This window comes from Alexandromys fortis, unplaced genomic scaffold (genome assembly GCF_014885135.2).
Source record: "Alexandromys fortis isolate MF-2015 unplaced genomic scaffold, M_Fortis_MF-2015_v1.1 scaffold_187, whole genome shotgun sequence".
Lineage (NCBI taxonomy): Eukaryota > Metazoa > Chordata > Mammalia > Rodentia > Cricetidae > Alexandromys > Alexandromys fortis.
The window spans coordinates 1,060,282-1,073,469 of record NW_026068088.1 but is presented as its reverse complement, the minus strand read 5'-3'; positions in this window follow the sequence as shown (position 1 = coordinate 1,073,469).

Here is a 13,188-nt window from a genome sequence, read left to right as displayed (position 1 = left end):
CGCTGGTGCCGTGCGCGTCCGGTTCCGGCCGCCGCTGGTGCCGTGTGCGTCCGGTTCTGGCCGCCGCTGGTGCCGTGCGCCGAAAACATATTTTTTAAAGATTTATTTTGTATATAAATGAGAGCTCTATCTGCATGTTTGCCTTTGTGTCAGAAGAAGGCATCATGTTGCACTATAGATGGTTGTGAGCCATCATGTGGTTGCTGGAGATTGAACTCAGGACTTATTGAAGAGTAGACAGTACTATTTTATTTTTAATTTAATTTATTTATTTTGCATCCTGACTACAGTTTTGCCTGCTTCTTATCCTTCCCTCCCCTCCCCTCCCCTACCTCCCCCCATTCTCTGTTTTTATCTAGAAAGGGGCAGGCCTCCAATGGGTATCAGCAGAGCCTGGCATATCAAGTTGCCATAAGACTAGGCACTTTGCCTTGTATTTAGACTGGGCAAGGCAATCCAGTAGGAGCAAAAGGTTCTCAAGAGCCAGCCAAAGCATGAGAGACAGCCTTTGCTCCCATTGTTAGACGTCCCACAAATAGACCAAGCTATACAACTGTCACGTCTATGTAGAGGGTTTAAATGTGTGTTCCTTGGTTGTTGGATCAGACTCTGTTAGTTCCTATGAGTCAGGTTATTTGTTTCTGTGAGTTTTCTTGTTATGTCCTTGGCCCTTCTGGCTTCTACAATCCTCTCTCCCTCTCTTTAGCAGGATTCCCTGAGCTTGGCCTAATGTTTCCCTTGGGTCTCTGTATCTGTTTCTATCAGTTACTGGATGAAGGCTTTCTGACAATTGGGATAGTCAACTGATCTGATCACCCGGGATGGCCAGTTCAGGCTATGTATCCACTATTGCTAGGTGTCTTAGCTGGAGTCATCCTTGTGGACTCATGGGAGTTTTCCTTTCATCTGGTTTCTCCCTGAGCCCCAAAAGCCCCCCTGTCCAGTCATCTCTTTCAGTACTCCCTCCCTTCACTCAAGTTTCCATGCCCAGCCACCCCCAGTTCACCTTAAAAATCTACTCTATGTCCCCTTCATGGGGAGATCCACACACCCCTACTTGGGTCCTCTTTTTATTTAGCCTCTCTGAGACTGTGAATTGTAGCATATTTCTTTTATTTTACAGCTAATATTCATTTATGAGTGAGTACATATCATATTTGTCTTTCTTGGTCTAGGTTACCTCACTCAGGATTTTTTTTTTCTAGTTTCATCCATTTGCCTTCAAATTTCCTGATGTCATAGTTTTTAATAGGTGAGTAATACTCCATTGTGTAAGCACACCATATTTTCTTATCCATTCCTCAGTTGAGGGACATCTAGGTTGTTTCCAGGTTCTGGCTATTACAAATAAAGCTGCTATGAATATAGTTGAGCAAGCGTCCTTGTGGTGTGAACGGTCGGTCGTCTTTTGGGTATATGTCTGAGGGAAATAGAGCTGGGTCTTGTGGTAGATTCATTTCCAATTTTTGGAGAAACTGCCATAGTGGTTTCCAAAGTGCAGTCAGTATTCCTAAGCGCTGAGCCATCTCTTCAGTCCCACAAAAAAAACCCATATTTTTAATTCTCTTAACTAATAACCATTAACTTAATGACTGTTAACATTTGGTGATGTTTTCCCCTCTACTCATGTATGTATATCAGCACTTTAGAATACACTGGGATCAAAGTCTAGTTTAAAATTCTGTTGCTTTAAGAAATTTAATGTTATATATACTATTGGAGTTTCCCACATATTCCTCAATGCCGTCTTAGAATACAATTACTAATAAAAGAATTTGTGACTAATTTGTCATTGATGATCTTGGAGGAACTGACATGTATTGTTTGAGGTTTTCTGCTCAGTTCCTGCAGTAATTAGGTCCCAAAGAAATCACACAGAGGTCTATATTAATCATAAACTGATTGGCCCACTAGCTCAGCTTCCTATTAACTCTTATAACTTATATTAGCCCATTATCCTTATCTGTGTTAGCCACGTGGCTCAGTACCTTATTCGGTGGAGCAATCACATCTTGCTTTTTCTGGGACAGGACTGCTGACTAGGACTTTCTTCTTCCCAGAATTCTCCTGTTCTTGTTGCCCTGCCTCTACTTCCTGCCTGGTTGTCTCACCTATAGTTCCTGCCTGGCTACTGGCCAATCAATATTTATTTAAAATATAATTGATAGACTACAGACCATTGTCCCACAGGCATGTTGGTCAGATGCCAGATAGATAAGTGAGAAATAAATGACAGTTAAAGTGGCTATATCAAATATAGATGCTTTCAGGAAGTTCGATGAATGCAAAAGATATGGAAAAGTGCTGAGCAGAGAAGCAATGGTTGAAGGAAGTGTATGGGAGTGTAGGAGACTCGAATATGATTGTAGGGTAAGAAACAATCTCGAGAGGAATAGATGAGTGTGATGATTAATGAAACAGATTATAAGAGGAGTTGTGAGGGGGAACAGACATATATAGTCTGCAGAGCAGACATAGTCTCCACTGAAACAAGAGTATAGTAGCAGATGGAATATATATGGTGCAATGTCAAAGTACAGAGAAGAAAAGGTTATCAAATTCACATAATGTAGGAAAATAGAAATGAAAGAAAATGAAGAAAGGGTACAGGGTTTCAGTTAGGGTTTCTATTTGTGTGAAGAGACACTAAAGTCAAAGCAGCTCTTATAAAGGAAAACATTGAATTGGGGTGGCATCTTACAGTTTCAGAAGTTCAATCCATTGTCACTATGGTGGGGAGCACGGCAGCATGCACACAGATGGGGTGCTGGAGGAGTAGCTGAGAGTCCTACATCTTACAGGCAAAAAGAAGTCAAATGACCTTCTTTTTGAGACACTGGGCAGTATCCTGAGCATAGGAAACCTCAAAGCCCATCCCCACAGTGACACGCGTCCTCCAACAAGGCTATGCTACTCCAACAAAGCCACAGCTTCTAATAGTGCCACTTCCTAAGAGGTTATGGGGGCAAATTAACACTCCACTTTCTGGCCCCCATAAGCTTGTAACAATATCATAATGCAAAATTCATTTAACCCAACCTCATCAGTTTCCATAGTCTTTCACAATCTCAACAATATTTTATAGTTCAAAGTTCAAAGTCTCATCTGATATTCATAAAGTCCCTTAACTATAATCACCTGTAACAATCAAAATAAAAAAGAAGATCACATACTTCCAACATATAATGCCAAAACACATGGAATAGAACAGAGAGAGGAAATACTGGACCAAAGTAAGACCAAAAACCACCTGGGCAAACTCCATACTCTGCATCTCCATGTCTGATGCCAAACCATTCTTCAGATCTTCAACTCTGTTCAGCTTTGTTGGTTTTACTCCCTGTTAGCAGATCTTCTTGGCAGGTATCCCACGACTCTGATATCTCTAACATTTTGGGTTCTCCAAGGCAAGCCAGGCTTCAGCTTCACAGTTTTGTGCAATGACTTCTCTACTAGGCCTTCATTCATGGATACCCCTGTCACATGCCTGGCCTCAGGGACTTTCTTTAGGCATGGAGGCAAATTGCATATCCTTATTTCTAAAGCCAGAACCATGTGGCCAAAGCTGCTAAATTCTGCTGCTTACTGGGGCTGGAACATGGCCCCTCATTCAATTACATCTTCACAGCCTTTCTGTCCTTCATTGCCTAAGCTTGGAGGTCCTGAAACTTGTTCTGTATACCAGGCTTGCCTCAAATTTAGAGATCTGCTAGCCTCTGTCTTCTAGTGCTGGAATTAAAGGTGTATTTTTACCACACCCAGCTCTAAGCTTTTCTTTAGTTCCTTTTCACAAATTGAAAACTCAGCTGGTGGGATCTTGCCCAGAGGTCACCACTCCCTATATTCCATTTCTTAATCTGTTTATTGCCTTGGAAAGCAGGACTTTGCTCCATTTCACTTTCTGGTGTTTCTTTTCTCCTCCGAATTTGCCTTTTGTAATTTACCCTGCTAAGCTTGGTCCTTTTCATTATAATTTGTGTTTTTAGATTTTCTCTGTCAGTGGAATTAATTCAAAACTCTTTAGCCTCAAGCAAACTCTTTGGTGTAGGGCAAAGGGCACCCACTATCTTCACTAAAATATCATAAGACTAGTCTCTAGGCAACATACTAACTTTCTTCTCTGAAACCTCTTGAGCACAATCACACTCAGCTCCACTCTCTTCCATTCTTCTACTAGCATGGCCCATTCAGCAGCATTTGAAACACTCCACTGCTTTTCTAACCCAAACTCCCCAAATCCACATTACTCCAAACAAAACTTGGTCAGGCCTATCACAGCAATACCCCAGTACTTGGAACAAAATTCCACCTTAGGGTTTTTATTGCTATGAAAAGATACCATGACCATGGCCACTTTTATAAAGGAAAACTTTGAATTGAGGTGGCACCTTACAGTTTCAGAAGTTCAGTCCATTATCATCATGGCAAGGAGTATGATGGCATACAGGCAGATATGGTGCTGGAGGAGTAGCTGAGAGTCTTTTTTTTTTTTTTTTTTTTTAATTTAAACTGGTGCATTTACTGTGGAAATAAGTATAAATGTTTCCAAAAAGAATGGAATAAGATTAGAACTACCTTATGGCTCTGCTACATCACTCTTGGATCTACTTGAAGGCTTCTGAGTCTGCATATTGCAGAGATGTGTGTTTTTGTACTACTTTTTTTTTAAAAAGAAAACAAACTATCTTTTTTCATTATACTTACCAATCCAAGTTCCCACTCCTTTCTCTCCTCCCATTCCCTTCACTTACCCTCTCTACCCCCATTTATTCCTCAAAGAAGGTAAGGCAACTTGCTTTGGGGAAAGTTCAAGGCCCTCCCCACTATATCTAGGCTGAGCAAGATATTCATCCAAAGAGAATGGGTTTCCAAAAAGCCAGTAAAAGCAGTGGGGATAAATCCTGGTGTCACTGCCAGTTGCCCCACAGTCTGCTCCAGTCATGCCACTGTCAATCACATTCTGAGGGACTAGTTTGGTCCTATGCTTGTTCCTTCTCAGTCCGGCTGGTGTTGGTGAGCTCCCACTAGCTCAGGTAGACTGTTTCAGTGGGTGTACCCATCATGGTCTTAACCTCTTTGCTCATATTCTCATTCCTCCCACTCTTTAACTGGACTTTGGGAGGTCAGTTCAGTTGGGAGTCTTACATATTGCAAGCAACTGAGTTATTGGGCACTATGCTGAGCTTAAAAAGCTTCAAAGCCCATCCCCACAGTGAGACTTCCTTCAACAAGGCCACACACATTCCAACAAAACCACACCTTCTAATAGTGCCACTTCCTATGAGATTATGGCAGCCAATTACATTCAAACTACCGCAGAAAAATATTGGTGTTATTGATAATACCCCCATGCAAAAATCATAGGGGCTAATTTAGAGATGAGTTAGAAATTTGTGAATAGTAGTAAGAGCCTAGACTAGAAATAAGTGATGTCAGCTCAAGAACACACAGACAGAGAAAATATTTGCCAGAACTGGGTCTTGCCAAGGCAAATATCCTGGAAGGAGTACAGAAGGGATTTTGGCTTATAACTGAAGCAATAACTTTGCCATTAGCAGGGCCTTAAAGCCCAGGCTCTGCTGAGAGTTGGTAGAGAGTTGCTGGGAGGAGGTGAGATAATGCTGCCTTCTAAGTACAGAGTCAGTGTAGACAGCACAGGAGGCTTTGGCTTGCTGTCTGCTCAAGGGTAGGCGGATTCGTCTAATAGACGGTCAGGGGTGCAGATGTTCTTGTCCGCAGTGGACTGCATCCCAGAGGCTGCAGTGTTGAATGTGTGTCTACAAGCCTCACATCTCCTAGGAGTCTAAGAACCTATCTTTCTCTCTAATATGTACACCCCAACAACATCACTATTAAACGTGTTCTTCACTTAATGTCTGCAAACCCTTAACGTCTCCCATGTTCTTTCTGCTTTCCTGAGCACTAGGTGAGGGACAAGAATGATTCTACAGAACTTCCCAGACAGGTTAAAAGAATCAGTCAATGTAAAGGAAAGGACAGCAGCCAGAAGCAGCCAGAGACAACAGCAGTAACAGTGTCAAGAAGAGACCCAGAACTCTCACACTGTCCTGCTTCTTCTTTTGGTGTTTCCATACAGTGTTAGCGAACCGAAAATAAATGTCTTCACAAGCATTTTCTAGGGTGTGTGGGTCTGCTGTGTTTGATATCCGTGGGAATTAACCTTCCAGTATAGCAATCGAAAGCCAGATAAAACAAAGAATTTAAAAAAGTTTTTTTTAACAGTTAATTTTTACCTTGGTTTTATCTTTAGTACATATATTACTCACCACTGTTTGAGTTGTAAGCTGTGTCTCTTTTTATATATTCGTGCCCTTTTCTCTCAATCCAGGGTGCTTTTGAATCTGTGCATCTAAAGGCTTCTCTAGCAATGCTATGCAGCCTAGACACGGGGCAGGGAGCAGAGGGCGGAGGGGCAGGGAGTGAATTTAGATGTAGAAACTTATTGAGGCTGGGGATTCATATTTCAAAGAACTTTATTCAGATTATTTGCCTGAATTGTAAAATGTGAACATTTTAAGTTATAAATATCCTTATTAGGCTGTAAAGTCCGCCTAACATCACTAGGTACAGTACCGAAACATGGAGTCGTTACGGAATATGTGGTGCATGAAGAACTGACAGTATTTATTTCACAGGATTGTTCTGCCCTGGTGCCGGGAAAGGACAGAGTGACTTGGTGACTTAGTCAGTAAAAGAGTACATCACAGATAGTCTTCTTTTATACACCAAAAAGGATAAAACAGATCAATACACTTTGTGTGTGTGTGTCTATCCATTATCTATCTACCCATTGTTTATCTATATCTATCTATCTATGTACATGCCTACCTATGGGGGCAGGGTTTTGCTGTGTAGCCCAAGATTACCTTGGACTTAACAATTTTCTTACATCCAACTCTTGAGTTCTAGGATTATAGGCACTCAACAACATGGTCAACTATTTAATTTTTTTTTCAGTGTAACAAACAAGATCCATATAATCTTGTCAATAAGAGAATTTTTTTAGAAGGTATGTGATCAGTGATCAAGTATTTTTTAATGATGTATGTATGAAAAGGCAGGTCTGAGGCCAACAACCCTTCTCTTGAGCTCTCTGGGAGGTTTCCACAGAAGTTAACTGTGGGTCAAGATTCAGCAGAGAGATGGTTGGAAAACTCATATAGTCACTACTTCTAGTAAAAGCCCGATTTGGTTGCTTCATTCATGTGTTATTGGATATTCTTTAAGAAGAGAATAGAGAGAGTGCTTGCTTTTTGCTATGTGCTTAACACTGTTGAACTCTGCCCATATATTGTTTCATCTAGTTCTTACAAGGGTCTGGTAACACGGACACTGAATCATCTCATTTTATGGTGAGAAACCCAGCCGCAGTCCAACGCCAGGATACAAAAGATTTAAGAGTCAAGTCAGATGTTTGCAGTCTGGTGATGGTGGTCTCATGGCTGTCACTCTTTGGGCATGGTTTGAGTGCAGAACCACATAGGCAGGTGGAATAATTCATTGTGGTTCCTGCACATCCCTCCAGTTTGGTGCCAATAGCTGCTGCCCCAGCAGTTTTTAAATGTGATTTGATAGCTAGGATTTAAACTTGTACAACAATTAGGAGACATGCTAAAGGTTTTGTTTAAAAGGACACAGGCTTTGTTGCTTATTTTGATAAAATTTGTTGTTGATTTCAATAAAATGTGATAGGGTTACATGCCAAATCTCTATTTTATGTTCTCTTCTGCACTGAACTCAGGCTAGCCCTCTTTCTCTTGCTTTGAAATTAAACCTTAAAATATTTTTTATCAAACTGATAAACAGAATGTAGAAAAATAAATAATATAAAAAACAATAACACATGAAAAAATAAAAGTGCAAAGGTTAGTCAGAAAAGAAAAGGGAAACTAACTCAAGCAAAACCAAATGAAATTTTATACGCAGACAAAACATCCCTAAACAATGGTCATTTCAGACCATGGGAAAAACAAATACAAGTTTTTTTTTTGTTTTGTTTTGTTTTTCGAGACAGGGTTTCTCTGTGGCTTTGGAGCCTGTCCTGGAACTAGCTCTGTAGACCAGGCTGGTCTCGAACTCACAGAGATCCGCCTGCCTCTGCCTCCCGAGTGCTGGGATTAAAGGCATACGCCCCCATCGTCTGGCTACAAATACAAGTTTGAATGCTTCAAACCTTTGTTTTATATTTTGATAAAATTCACTGCAACTGATAATGTCTTTACTACAAGTTCTTGGTGCAACTGACTGGGCAACTCCCTCTGTGACTTTCCCTCCTCTCTGAGGTCACCTGTAAGTGTTCTTACAAAAGACGAGGTGGCAGAGTCTAAAATTTGGAAGTGCCACCAAATTCCCTTCATTTTCTCCTTAACAGCTATGCTGTGTTTTTCAAGTTCCACTTTGTAAGAGTTCTTCTAAATTAAGCTTTGGGATTTGTTCTTTAGGGCATCCTGCTCAGCAATCCTGGTGCCTTGTGATAATACTTCTGCTCTGTTTACCAATAGTGTGAGCTGGCCCTTGTGGTTGGGGCCAAGTCAGTCTGGTAGTTGCTGAGAACTTAGTTCGTCTGACTTAAAGGAGGGTGCCATGACCCTTGAAGGGGAACCTGGAAGACCCAGAGTTCCCGAGATAGCATGGGAAATAGGTCATAATGAAGTTTAAAAACCACAGTTTGGGTTTTCCCTGGTATCCCTGTGCAGAATGACTTCTAGTCATTGTCTTTTGTGAAAATGACACAATCATCATTGTTTCATGGAGGAACCTTGGCATTAGTGACTTTGCTGTTTATGGTCTCTAACCTAATTGGCATAGTTCCATGAGGTTGCTCTTTCTGTCTTAGCTAGGCTTCTATTGCTGTGCAGAGACACCATGACCATGGCAAATATTACAAAGGAAAACATTTAATTGGGGCTGGCCTTTCAGTTCTGAGATTTTAGTCCATTGTCATCATGGTAGGAAGCCTGGCAGCATGCAGGCAGGCATGGTGTTGCTGAAGGAGAGGAGAGTTCTATATCTAGATCCATAGGCAGCAGACAGACAGAAGGTAGTGATATTTTTGTTTGTGTTTTAACAAATAAGGTTTGCCTGAAGATCAGAGTGCAGAGTTAAGTTACTACAGGCTAGGGAGTGGTGGCACACACCTTTAATCTCAACACTAGGAGGGTGGAGACAGTAGTGATACGGCTGGGCAGAGAGAGGAATGTAAGGCAGGAGGAGATGGGAACTCATTGCAGCCTAAGTTTTGGTGAGACAGTTGCAGTCTGAGGTTTGGTGGGAACACAGCCTGAGGACAGGATCGCTCCTTCGATCTGAGCATTGGTAGAGATAGATAAAAGAACTCTCTGCTTTTCTGATCTTCAGCCTTTACCCCTATATCTGACTCTGTGTTTTTATTATTAAGATCTACTAGAATTCATGCTGCAAGAGATTGTGCCACTGGGCCTGGCTTGAGCATCTGAAACCTCAAAGCCTGCCTCAGTAACATGCTTCCTCCAACAAGATTATGATGTTTGGAATCTCCAAGGACCCCCCATTCCAGACCCTACCCTCAGCACGCCAAGCAGCATCCACCCTTGTAAAAGCCCGCCAAAAGTCAGCTCCTCCTTAGGGCTCCACAAGACCACGCCTGTAGGCTACTTAAGATCTGGTAGCCATATTGACCATGTGATACCTCTCTTTCCCTCCTGAGGGTCACCCAGGAGTGCTTTTCTCTGTTCATTTAACCCAGATTTATTAATTTGGTTTAATCGGCTTATTATATCAGCAGTGGTGCAATAAATGGGGATTCAAAACGTATCCCACACCTCTCTAACAAAGCCACACCTCCTAATAGTGCCACCCTCTATGAGCCTATGGGGACCATTTTTATTCAAACCATCACACTTTCCAAACTTGTGATTCTGTTAGGATAGTGACTATTCCTAGATCCTGCTCAGGACTAAATTTGCTTGTGTTAGAAGCTGGAAAAGAGAATTGTGAGTCTATATACAATGATTGAATGTTTTCTTCATTGAAAAGTTCATATACAAACAAACACTTGGTAAACAGAGCAGCTGCTGTTACAGTAAGCCTTGGATTGAGAGGGATTCAAACAAATATACAATTCACAGACTAATTTAAAATTGTACTGAAATAGAAATTATTTTAGTACTGGCTAACTCATGTGTTGAATTTAGCATCAAATGAAATTTCATTATATAGATCATAATATAGCTGAAGTAAGAATACAGGTACAATGAAAGCTACATAAATATATTTTCTCTATAATTATCATGAAAAAAACTATTTGTTGAAAAAAGTTAATGTTACTGGGTTGGTAAGATGGCTCAGTGAGTAAAGGTGCCTGCATGCTACCTTTACTTGACCAGAGTTCAATCCGTATAACCCAGATGGAAGGAGAGACCTCATTCCCACAAGTTACCCTCTCACCTCCATACAGGCACCCAGGGCACAAGCTTGCTTCCCCTCTCCTCAGTAAATGTATACATTTAAAAAAAAATTACTGCTATTGCATTATGAAATTTTTCTTGCTTTAATATAGAGAACCAGCAGTCACAACATATTTCATGTGCTTCATAGGTATTTTGCTGTTAGGTTAGGGCCTCAGGACTAGTTCTCACTAATGAACTAGGAGTAGAAGAAACACATGTCTCTTTTGGGACAAGGGGAACCAAGAGGCCACATACTGTAGACGGTACGGACATCATAGAGTAGAACCTCTGCCATTCCTGGGGACACTATGTGAAAGACATATTTGGCTGCGTGGTATTAAGCATGAAACAGCAAAAAAGTAACCTTTTTCAGATTCGAGCACGAACTCCCCCCCAAGTCCCCCCCACACACACACAGACACACACAACTTAGCCAGCCTCTCTAAGACAGCAGTTAGGTAGGAAGTACCAAGTATCAGTTATTAAGTTATTACAAAAATATTAAAACGAGTAATTGTTGTTACCAGGGCATAGTGAGAGCACTGAACCAGACCTCTCCGTGGGTAGAAAGCAAAGTTGATTTGGGGAAACAAACTTCTGGGCTGGCCCCAAGAACAGAGGGCAGCCGACCGGTGAGAAGATTCGTGGATTTTATGTGAGCGGGGTACTATCTTTGAGCTGATGTAGGCTTTTTGGATTAATCTGGAAACAGATGTATACCATTGCCTGAGGTAGTTGACCTCTGAGGGTGCATAAGGGAGGCAGTGGCTTTCCTGGTAAACAGAAATCCTCTTTGCGATCCCAAGGAAACGCCGAGTTTAGTTTTCTGTTTGCCTATTCAGGGGCCATTGACAGCGGCACTGCCATGTTGAGAGCCTACTTTGGATCTAACAATTATGAGATCCTTTCTTTTGCTCTGATGGTCTTTGTGCTGTGGAGGATAACTGGTTCTGCCAGCCGGCAGCTGAGACATTCTTCTGTTTCATCTCGAAGCCCTGGTCCTGTTTGTCTGAAGCTGAGGATGACACTGTAGTGCCTACCTGGCGTAATCTCAGTTGATGCTGCTCACAATTCTCACATCCCTGTCTTGTCACAAGAGCCGCTGTCTCTTGGTACTTTTGTATTGTGTTGTATTGTATTGTGTTGTGCTGTATTGTACTATACTGTATTGTATTGTGTTTAATCTTCTCTCATACATCACAACCGAAGCCTCTCCTCCCTCCCGTCCTCCCAATCTTCACCCTTCTCCTCTCTCACCCAGATCCATGGCTCCTTTGTTTTCCTTCAGAAAAGAGCAGGCCTTGCAGTGGTATCAACCAAACTGAGCATAAGAAAATGCATAAGGCTAGGCCTATACCTTCCATATCAAGACTAGAGGAGGCAGCCCAGTAGGAGGAAATAGGTCCCAGGAGCAGGCAAAAGAATCAGAGACAGTCCCCACTACCACTGTGAGGAGTCCAACAAAAACCCAGACTAAAGGACCATGGGCATGTAGGATGCCTCTGAAGTCTTGCCCAGTCTTCAAAGTATAACTGAAATTCTACTGGGTTTTGATGCCTGTGAAGCAGTTGACACACCCACATTCCTTATGTTCCTTTCTGAAACTTTAAAAGCCAGAAAGCAGGAAGCTTTATCAGCAAAACCAGACATGATCTGAAAAAAATTGGAGACAAAATTTGAGTTGAAATGACTTGTCTTCATTGAGTTCTTCTCTCAGTATTTTCAAATCCTACCTAGAGCGCATCTCCATGCTTTTCTGATTGTGATATTGTGACGCACTACTTATGTTTTTCTGGGTAGTACATTCTGTCTAAAACCAGAAGCCTTCTTAGTCCAGACACTCATCTGCCTTCAGCCATTACAGCAATGACCTTGTGACTTGGTTGTTTTCCCTCTGGAGAAACCACTTTCTGCTTCAGATGTTGTGATTTCGTTGAATGTGCTTTAAGCAGAACTAACTTCTAGTCTAGGCTTGGAAATTTGAATAATGAAGAAATACATTTTAGTGTATGTACACAGATTTCTACAAGTCTCAAACTCAGTTGCCCAGCACTGCGCTTGCTCTGTGTTTCTGTAAGGGAGCCCAGGCTGTATTGCGAGCCTCTTCTCCCTCTGCCTACTATCAGACAGCTTAATTCTGTCAACTTAGGGACTTCTTCAAGGCTTCATGCAGTCAGTCCATTCAGAGAAACAAGCCTGAGTTTCCTGTTTCTGTTTTGGGGTTCTCATTCTCCATCTTTCCACACTTGTCTTGGAGGCACAGAAGCTTTCTAGTAGCTTCCTAAGGTCTGTTTAGACACAGCCCTAGGCAGTTTCTTTCTCACCATGCAGTTTTAACTCTGCCATCACTAGAACCTAATGTGGGTTATGTACTTTAAGATTACCCTGGACCCATTGCCCCTTTGATATATACTGTGCAGAGTGATTTATACCTTTTCCAGTCCATTTGTCCTCTCTCCTCTCCTTCAAGAACTTAGAAGGGCCAGGTGCAGGCGTGTGTCTTTTTTGATTCTAAAAGGATTCTTAAAGAAATAACTTTTTAAAAAGAAAAGGAATAATTGACTTTTTTTCTAAACTTATTTCAATGAAAATTGAGTTTTGTTTTTCCTTTGCACTTAAGAAGGGAATCTCATAAAGCTGTCAGATGTTTTTTTTTGTTTTGTTTTTTGTTTTTGTTTTTTTTTTAAATATAATTTTTTATTGAAAAAAAAGAATTCCGCCTCCTCCCCGCCTCCCATTT